The following is an 8,558-nucleotide window of genomic DNA, read 5'->3' on the forward strand; positions in this document are numbered from 1 at the left end:
AGATGTCAATCCAGATATTTGATACCCCAAAGACTCCAACAAAAACAACATATCATGTTTCTCCACGTTTCAATGCAGTGCTCCTTCATACTTTACATGAAATGTCAAGTTCCAAGCATGGAGATGTTAAAGAGGCCACTTTTTTCTCGCAAAAAAAGAGGTCACTTTTGATTTAATTTCAACTATTGTGTCCAACGGGCTGCTCATTCATAAAAAAGGGATTGCAGGCTCTCCTAGCCTCTCAATAATTCTTCTTTTTGTGTGCGGGTGATTGGCCTCTCAATAATTCGGCCTTGCCAATGAGAAAAGATGGACCTGGATGAGCATACCCTTCGGCCTCTTCTTTTTTATCTCTTTACTTTTCTATTTTCTTTTCCATTTAATATTTTATTTCCTTTTTCTGCTTTTCTTTTTCTATTTTCAATAAATATGCTTTGCCAAATAAACTTAAACCAATTTTATTACAAGTACAGGTTACTTTTCATAAATATATATTTTTCTATACAAGAATGTTTTTCCAATACACGTTAACATCTTTTAAATACACCTTGATTTGTTTTTCAAATATTTGATGATTTTTTTAAAATAACATTGAATATTTTTATGCACATTTAAAAAAAACACTTTCTACATTTTAAAATTTATGGGGATCATTTTATAAACAATGTTGAACATTTTTGTGCATGGTGAATATTTCTTAAACAGATGATAAACATTTTTTATATATATGCGAAAAAATATATACATTTTTACTGATGAACATTTTTTCAATATGCATTCAATTTTGTTTTCAGCCACGCATAGAAAATAAATGATTTTTTTATAAATGCATGAAAGCCCTCTTACATAACATGCAATTTTTTACTATACGCTGATTATTTTTCAAATATGTGGTGATAATTTTTTAAAGGGACAATTACACTTTTTCCCTTAGTTATGCCAGCCTGTGCTTTTGCCCTTACTTTTTGTCTCTGCTTAGTTTTGCCCTTAGGTTTATCTTCGAGGTCGTCTGAATGCCCTTTGACTGTTTGACCAATACTTTGAAAATTCATAACAAATCCATATGAACTCATAAAAATGCAATAAGATATCGAGATGTTTAGAAAAGCATTACCTTTATGTGCATGTCATTTGCATTCATGAAAAAAGTATTGTTCAAACAACCCGAGGTTAATAATGATATTAACATTATTAAAAATAAAAATTTATAAAAAATACTTTTTCATGAATAAAAAATACATGCAAGTATAGGTATTGTTTTCTGAACATTCTGATATCTTATTTGCATTTTTTTAGTTCATATCAACTTGTTCTGAAGTTTCAAAATAATGATCGAAGTCGTTTGAAAATTCAGAACAAAGTTATATGAACTCCGAAAAAGGCAATTAAGATACCAGGATGTTTGGAAAACATCACCTACGTTTGCATGTAATTTTTATCTGTGAAAAAGTATTGTTTATACCTTTTCATTTTTAATAATGCTAATAACATTAATAACTTTAGGTAGTTCAAGCATTAATTTTTCTCTTAATGCAAATGGCATGCACGTAAAGGTAATGTCTTTTTAAACATTTTGATATCTTATTTTCACTTTTATGGATTCATATGAATTTGTTACGAATTTTCAGAATATTGGTCAAATGGTCAAAGGGCACTCAGACGACTCACGGACAAATCTAAGGGCAAAACTAAGCAAAGCCAAAAGGTAAGGGCAAAAACCCATGGGCTGGTTCCAACTAAGGCAAAAATGCATTTGTCCCTTTTTTAGACGCTCAATTAGCAAATTACTAGAATAAACCTTGAACAAATTTGTAAATACATGACATTTAACAATATTTAATGTTTTTTGAATTATTATTATTAAACCATTTCTAGAAATAAGAGAAAATCGAAGTGAAAATTTTGGAAGTAAAAAAGACAATAAACTCACAGGTGCGCGCGCTGGCTCACTGGGAGACTCGTCCACATGTTATCACGTGCTAGGCCAGATCCATGTACACAAGCGCATGAGCGTGCCACAGGATGAATCCTACTAGTGGATGGGGCGCGCCCTGGGCGCGCCTCTTCTGCGTGACTGAGCGGACCAATCTTGCTAATGCTTGCTGAGGCGTCACTGTGCGGTGTTCTTTTGAATTGTTTTTTGTTCTGTGGGCAGCACGTGTGCATGCAACTATTGTTGAACTTATATAACTTATTGATCTCTAGAAAGTAGAGCAATCCAGTAGAAGTGACAGTACCATCTTATAAAAAAAAGCTACAGCAGTAAAAATGCATTGCTGGCAGTGCATATTCATAAAATACATCAGGTGAGCAAAGACATGATCACAGGAGCATGGTACATATGGATATGCATCTAATAATATTGATTTCATAGTGTGAATGTTGATATCTTTTCCTACAAAGCTAGTCAAAGTTTACAAAGTTTGACTTTGACCAAATCTTATATGCAGACTAAAAAGAAAAGGAAGGAGTATGAACAGAGAAGCAGCAGTCTTGCAGCCTAAATGAATGATTACAAAGAATAAAGGTGCTTCAAAACAATGGTTAGCACTGGCGAAAAGTAGATGCACTTAGCAGGTAAAGCCGACCTCGACGACCATCGCTTTTTCACATCTGTTCCTCCTGCTATCCTGGCCGTCAAGTCGACCATGACGACCACCACCTCGACGGCCACCACGTCGGCAAGCGTGTAGAGCACTGGCCCCCGATCACGTCGAGCTCAAGGAGGCTCAAACTGACCCTGCAGCCCACAACACGGAGGAAGGATGGAAATAAATTAGATCCTTGTCCATTGGAAATTCACTTTGGCTTACAGATAGCTGCTAGAGTAAAATACTTCAAAGCACTCTTGTTTAGGAAGTGGATTCATTCTCAAATATAGATAGACAAAGACACATGAAGGTTTATCTCACTGGACAATTATGTGACCATGACGGCAAAATGTATCTTGATAAATTGGATGGTGAGGCGCTATGACAATATAAGATTTCTCGGGTTTGGCATTCATCCAAGAATATTCAGAGTTCCAGTCAGGTCAGAGCTACACTTAAACGCGTCGGGCTAGCTAAGTTCAGAAGCATGGCATCTTGGATGGTTCAACTGGTCAAAAGATAGAGATTTGAAATTAAGATTCATGATCAAATTATTTTTCATTTGTGTTGTAATTTCAGCATAAGAGGTGTGAAGTACTATTCGACCCCATTTTTCAGTAACCATCACTACAGTTCCAAAATGTGAGACATTTCAAAACTGCTACTTTTCTTAGCAGAAAGTCTGAAGTTATGTGTGAGTTACCGAGTAGAGCAAGATGTTGGAGGCCTTGTAGATCACCGCCAGGTTGGCGTCGTGGAGAAAGGCAAGGCCCTTGGCCGTGACGACAGCGATCTTCATCCTTGTCATCCACAGGAGGGAACCATTTGTACCTTAAGGAAATAGGATGTTTCAGGTCAGTTTCCTCCTCCACATTGACTTAGAGTTGTAAATTGCAAGTACAAGAAGTTGGTCAGATAATTAATTTTTTAATCCAAAATATCAAGTATCCCTTCTTAGTAAATATCCAATATCTATATTCATCTGATTCAGAAAGAGGAACTGTCGTCCCTTTGGAAGGGAGAGCGCAGCTCAGCTATCTGTACGCGGCCGACATACCAGCATGCGTGGATCGTGTGGCAGGGCAGGCACCGTCAGGGTGTGACCTTCGAAGCCATGATACTCTTCCTAATGCTGCAGCAACGCAGACACCTCCTCCTCTCCTAGCTATGACAACATCTATTTGGTTGTCTCATCTACAAGGCAAAGCAAGGAAGGAGAACAAAGATGAATCAAGCTGCTTTGACAACATCTATTTGGTTGTTTCCTGTACAAGGAAAAGCAAGGAAGGATAACAAACATGAATCAGATGCAATAAAAAATAGGAGAGCACGATGAAAAACATGCCACAGAGATATGAAGAAATCTTGATGACATCGGCAGCCGATGACTGAGACACCATGTTTGTGCGGTGAACGAATTTCCTGATTTTGGAGCAATGGAGCCTCAAAATATTTTTTTGGCAATCTTGTTTGTTATTCGGAAACTGCAATTAATGTATAGTCCTACATCCTTGTTGCAGCTATCTCTAGAGTATTTCAACAAACATATTGTGGGTGTGAGCATAGGGCAAACTTGCAAGTCTTGACTCTTGTGTTCTGTATCTGGTGCTTGTGGATGACCAAGACAAGCACCATAGTAACCAGTGCCTTGACGTTGCAGTCCAGGAAAGTAGTGTATCACATATATTTGTATTTGTAGTACAGGAAATCAATCAGCCGCTGTTCAAGAGCACTAAATGTAAGAAGATCAGTTCCACCAGCGGCGAGACGGTCTGAGCCCTTGGCTCATGCTGGAGTGTCAATGACTGAGCTTCCTCCAAGACAGTTCAGAAAATTTATGAAAAACAACACAATGTCTTTGTCTTAGTAACAGATTTACTAATATCCAATTTATTTCACATGATAGATCATTTGAAGGTAAATCTACTAAAACTTCCTAGGTATACATAAGTCACGTTCAAATTAGGAACAATAACAGCGAAGAACACCAAGCTTTGAATGATATATTTTTCGCAATTGTCACTGGGGCTGATAATCCTACTACAAAGATGCACAACCCTTTGAATATAAAAAACAACCACTAATACCACAAAAGAGGATGAGAGCCAGATCATCCAAAGAAAAATCAAAGAAGGGTAAGAAATAATAAAGTGGGCAGATAAAATACAAGGAACAAACTCTCAACAACCAGCCAAAATACCCCAACGAAATTCCAATGGAACAGCAAAAGAAAGAAGAAGAATACAAAAGAGAAACAGGAGATGCAAATGAGAAAAAATCTAAGCCAAAAAAGTGTGATCAGATCCATGGGTGGAGGGGCTGAACTTAACTAAAGCCACACCAGGAAGCATCGAAGGCTCACAAACCTGCAACAACCAGGGGACTGTCGGTGGGCGCGGACGGCGAGGCTAAGCGGAGTGCTGAGGAATGAGAGAAGGGGGTCAGAGCGAGTGGGATCAAATCTAACACATAGTCAAAGTGACCAAGCGAAGAGGATTTACCTTGCTCGTCGCCGACACCTGAATCAACTACCGAGGTGGTCGGCGGGCGTTGATGTGAGCTCCGTCACCAGCTGTTTGTCCTGCTCCTGAACGACGACGGGGCGCGGTGCTCGCCGGCCGGGCGCGGTTGGCTGCTTCCCCTCCTCGCGTCCAAACGCGACTGCTGCTCTCCCTCTCCTTGGACAGGTCTAGCAGATCGACGGAGCCGACGGGGTTCTTTCGGATGACGCGCCGATGGGCGAGGACGACGACGGCGTCCAAGCCCTTCCTCTAGTAGCTAGCGCGACAAATTCGGAGAATTTGGGATGGGTGGAGACGGCGGCGTGCGAGAGAGGGAATGGGAGGAGACGGCGGCGTGGACTGCTCGGTTTGAGATGGGAGGAGATGACGGCTGTCTTGGGAAGTTTCCTTTCTCTCTGTTTTCACGAGGGAGGTGTTACCTGGGGAAGTTTCTCGGGTGAGATTTTTCTATCGCCTCGCCACAGTAAAAGTGATGACCTGAATAGCCCCAGCATCCGCCTAGACATTCGACAAAAGCGAACGACCTGACGACGTGGCTATCGCGAGCTATCGCCTTTATGCGCAGATGAATGGTTTTAATATGACATTCATCATGTTGAAGTGTCGACCCTTTGCATAGGCTAAGAACAAGTGATCGAGATATTGGGCCGGCCCTTTTCAGCAGGTTTTTATAATACAGACTCCCAGTTTCAGGAACCTTTTCTATAGATTTTCAAAAAGGGAACCTTTTTCGTCCGGTTTTCCCAATTTTGGGAATCATCTAGAAGGTTCCTGAATCATTTTTTTTGTTTTTTTATGTTTACTGGCTTTTCCGGTTTCCTTTTTCTATTTGTGTTTTTTTATGTTTCGTTTCTTCTTCTTCTTTTTCGAAATGGGCAAATCTCAAAAACATGTTTATAATCTTCAAAACATGTTCGGATTTTGAAAACAAGTTTTTTTTTCAAATATAGACTACTCACACTGCAAACAAATACTCTGCCATGTTGAGGCACACAATTACAAGATGTCAATCCATATATTTGATACCCCAAAGACTGCAACAAAAACAACATATCATGTTTCTCCCACGATGCAGTGCTCCTTCATAGTTTACATGAAATGTCAAGTTCCAAGCCTGGACATGTTAAAGGGGCCACTTTTAATTTAATTTCGATTATAAAGTCCAATGGGCTGCTTTGTGTATCAGCCAGCTTAGCTATTGATTGCAGGCTCATTCGTAAAATACAAAAGTATTGCAGGCTCTACTGGGCTCTCAATAATTTGGCTCGGCCTATCAGAAAGATTGACCTGGATGAGCATAACGCTTTGCCTCTTATTTTTTTTATCTCTTTGCTTTTTCATTTCCTTTTCCTTTTTGTATTAATTTTCCTTTACTACTTTCTACTACTTTTTCTTTCCTGGTATAATTTTTGCTAAAATAAATGCCAAAAACAATTATAATAAGTACGTGATATTTTTTTCGCCAAATATATTTTTATAAGTGAATGTTTAGCCAATACAGCTTGAAAATTTTCTAAATAAAGATTTGCTTTTTTAATACAAGAAAATTGTTTTTCAAATAACAACAATGATCTTTAATACACATTGGAAAAAAATAAAAAACACTTTGAACATATGCTAATATATGAGAACATTTTATAATAGTGTGAACATTTTTAAAGCATGGTAAATATTGTGAAAATAAAATGTACATTTTTCTGATTTTTTGTAAATAGCTGAATAATTTTGTAATCATTTTACTTATGAATTTTTGAAATACCCAAATATTAGTTTTCAATTAGGCATGAAAAATTGATGAATTTTTTAATAAATACATGAAAAACTTTTTTGATAAATGCAATTTTTTTACTATGCGCTAATTATTTTTTCAAATATGTGTTGGCCATTTTTCAAACAGATGATTACCATTTTTTTATTTTAGAATACACAGTGAACAAATTTGTAAATACATGACCGTTTCAAAAAAATATGTAATCCTTCTCTGAATATTATTACTACAACATTTTTGAAAAAAAGAGAGAAGCGAAGTTAAAAAATTTGAAGTAAGAAAAAGGAAAAATAAACTCAGGCATGTGTGCTGTGGCTCGCTAGGAAACTCGTCCACATGTCGTCGTGTGCTGGGCTTAGTGGGCTAGATCAATGTACGCGAGCATGAGTGACACGATGCTTCTAGCTCGCTAGAAGCAATATATAACAGTACAACAGAGCGACGAATACGAATTTTGAGCTCTAGGTGGCTCGTGATAATTCGGCCTGGCGTATGAGAAAGATGGGCCTGAAGCCCTGGATGGACATGAAAAATCTCAGGAGGCAACCAATGCATGAGGTTCATAGAAAAAAAAAAAACATGAGGTTCACAGTTCAGAGTTCACACGAGGCTTTGCTAGAACGCATTTGTGGTTCGATGGTTAGTAGGACAGTGCCATCCCTTCAAGTCCTGGTGCTCGCATTTTACTGGATTTCTTTCAAGATTTTCGGCGATGCGCGTTTAGTGGGAGGAGAGATTTCCGTCGACTACAAGGTGTCTGTAGTGTCTTTGTTAATCTCAAGATGATATGTCGGCCCAGTCTCTTGGATATGCTCATGAGGGTAGGTTTTGCGTGTGTGTTTTTCATAGGGATGGGTGTATGCGCGTATATATAAACATCTACGTTCGTATTGTGTTCTATTAAAACGCAGTCGTGAAAGCAAAACTGATTTTGCTATAATGACAGGTCAAACAAATTGCTATAATGCTGACATGATAACACCCCGTTTAAGAATTCTGGCGCCGGCGCAGCCGTGTAGGGTGTGCATGCATCGTTGTCCGAAATGGACAGGCTAAACCACTGATAAAACACATCATTACCAGGTTTCATTTGCTGGCGATGTTCATTATTTATACACTGCCCAGATTGGCAGCTCAGTTTCCGTTGGGTTCAGGGATAGTATTTTTGATCGGCAACGCAGAGTTCAGGCTGTCTGTATTCTGCTCTGTCGACTACTGCACGTCTCCGATTTTCAATTGCTGGAAAGATACTTCGTGTTGGGCTGTGATCTCTACAGCTATCAGCTCTGTTCCATGTTTTTCCGGTAGAACATGTTGTTAGGTTCAGTATCTGACACCATTGGTCTAAGAAATATGTCCATCCTCACTTATTCAGATCATCCAACAGATGCTCCATTGTTCTTTCAGGTAGCTGATTGACTAGTTGGTCATTTGATTAGTCTGTTGGAGCAATGTGCCAAAATTCAACAGGCTTTGCCATTAGAGACGAATCAATAATACAGCTGATTTTGACGTCTTGGAACCGTATGAATTAACTTAATTAGCAGCCGTTGAATTAACAGTATCATGCTTTCCTCAGCGGTCGTACGTGTCCCGGAAGAAACATCAAGAAACCTTAGTTAAGAAGTACTGGCCGGAAAGCAACTAAGATGCAGACATTCAGTCGGTGGGAAAAAT

The 8,558-nt window shown here is 38.7% G+C and overlaps 1 long non-coding RNA gene across 2 annotated transcripts; it reads right to left on the reverse strand.

The window, feature by feature from the left end:
• Positions 1 to 2,360: 2,360 nt before the first annotated feature.
• LOC123188118 (uncharacterized) lies at positions 2,361 to 5,616 on the reverse strand. Of its 2 annotated transcripts, XR_006494340.1 has the most exons (5): positions 5,093 to 5,523; positions 4,958 to 5,011; positions 3,649 to 3,785; positions 3,295 to 3,422; positions 2,361 to 2,740 (listed from the first exon to the last, which is right to left on the reverse strand). It is a non-coding gene; the product is annotated as an uncharacterized lncRNA (long non-coding RNA). The 2 variants fall into 2 exon arrangements; XR_006494341.1 differs by having other exon boundaries at positions 3,649 to 5,011; positions 5,093 to 5,616.
• Positions 5,617 to 8,558: the final 2,942 nt, after the last annotated feature.

The sequence above is a fragment of the Triticum aestivum genome, chromosome 2A (genome assembly GCF_018294505.1).
Source record: "Triticum aestivum cultivar Chinese Spring chromosome 2A, IWGSC CS RefSeq v2.1, whole genome shotgun sequence".
NCBI lineage: Eukaryota > Viridiplantae > Streptophyta > Magnoliopsida > Poales > Poaceae > Triticum > Triticum aestivum.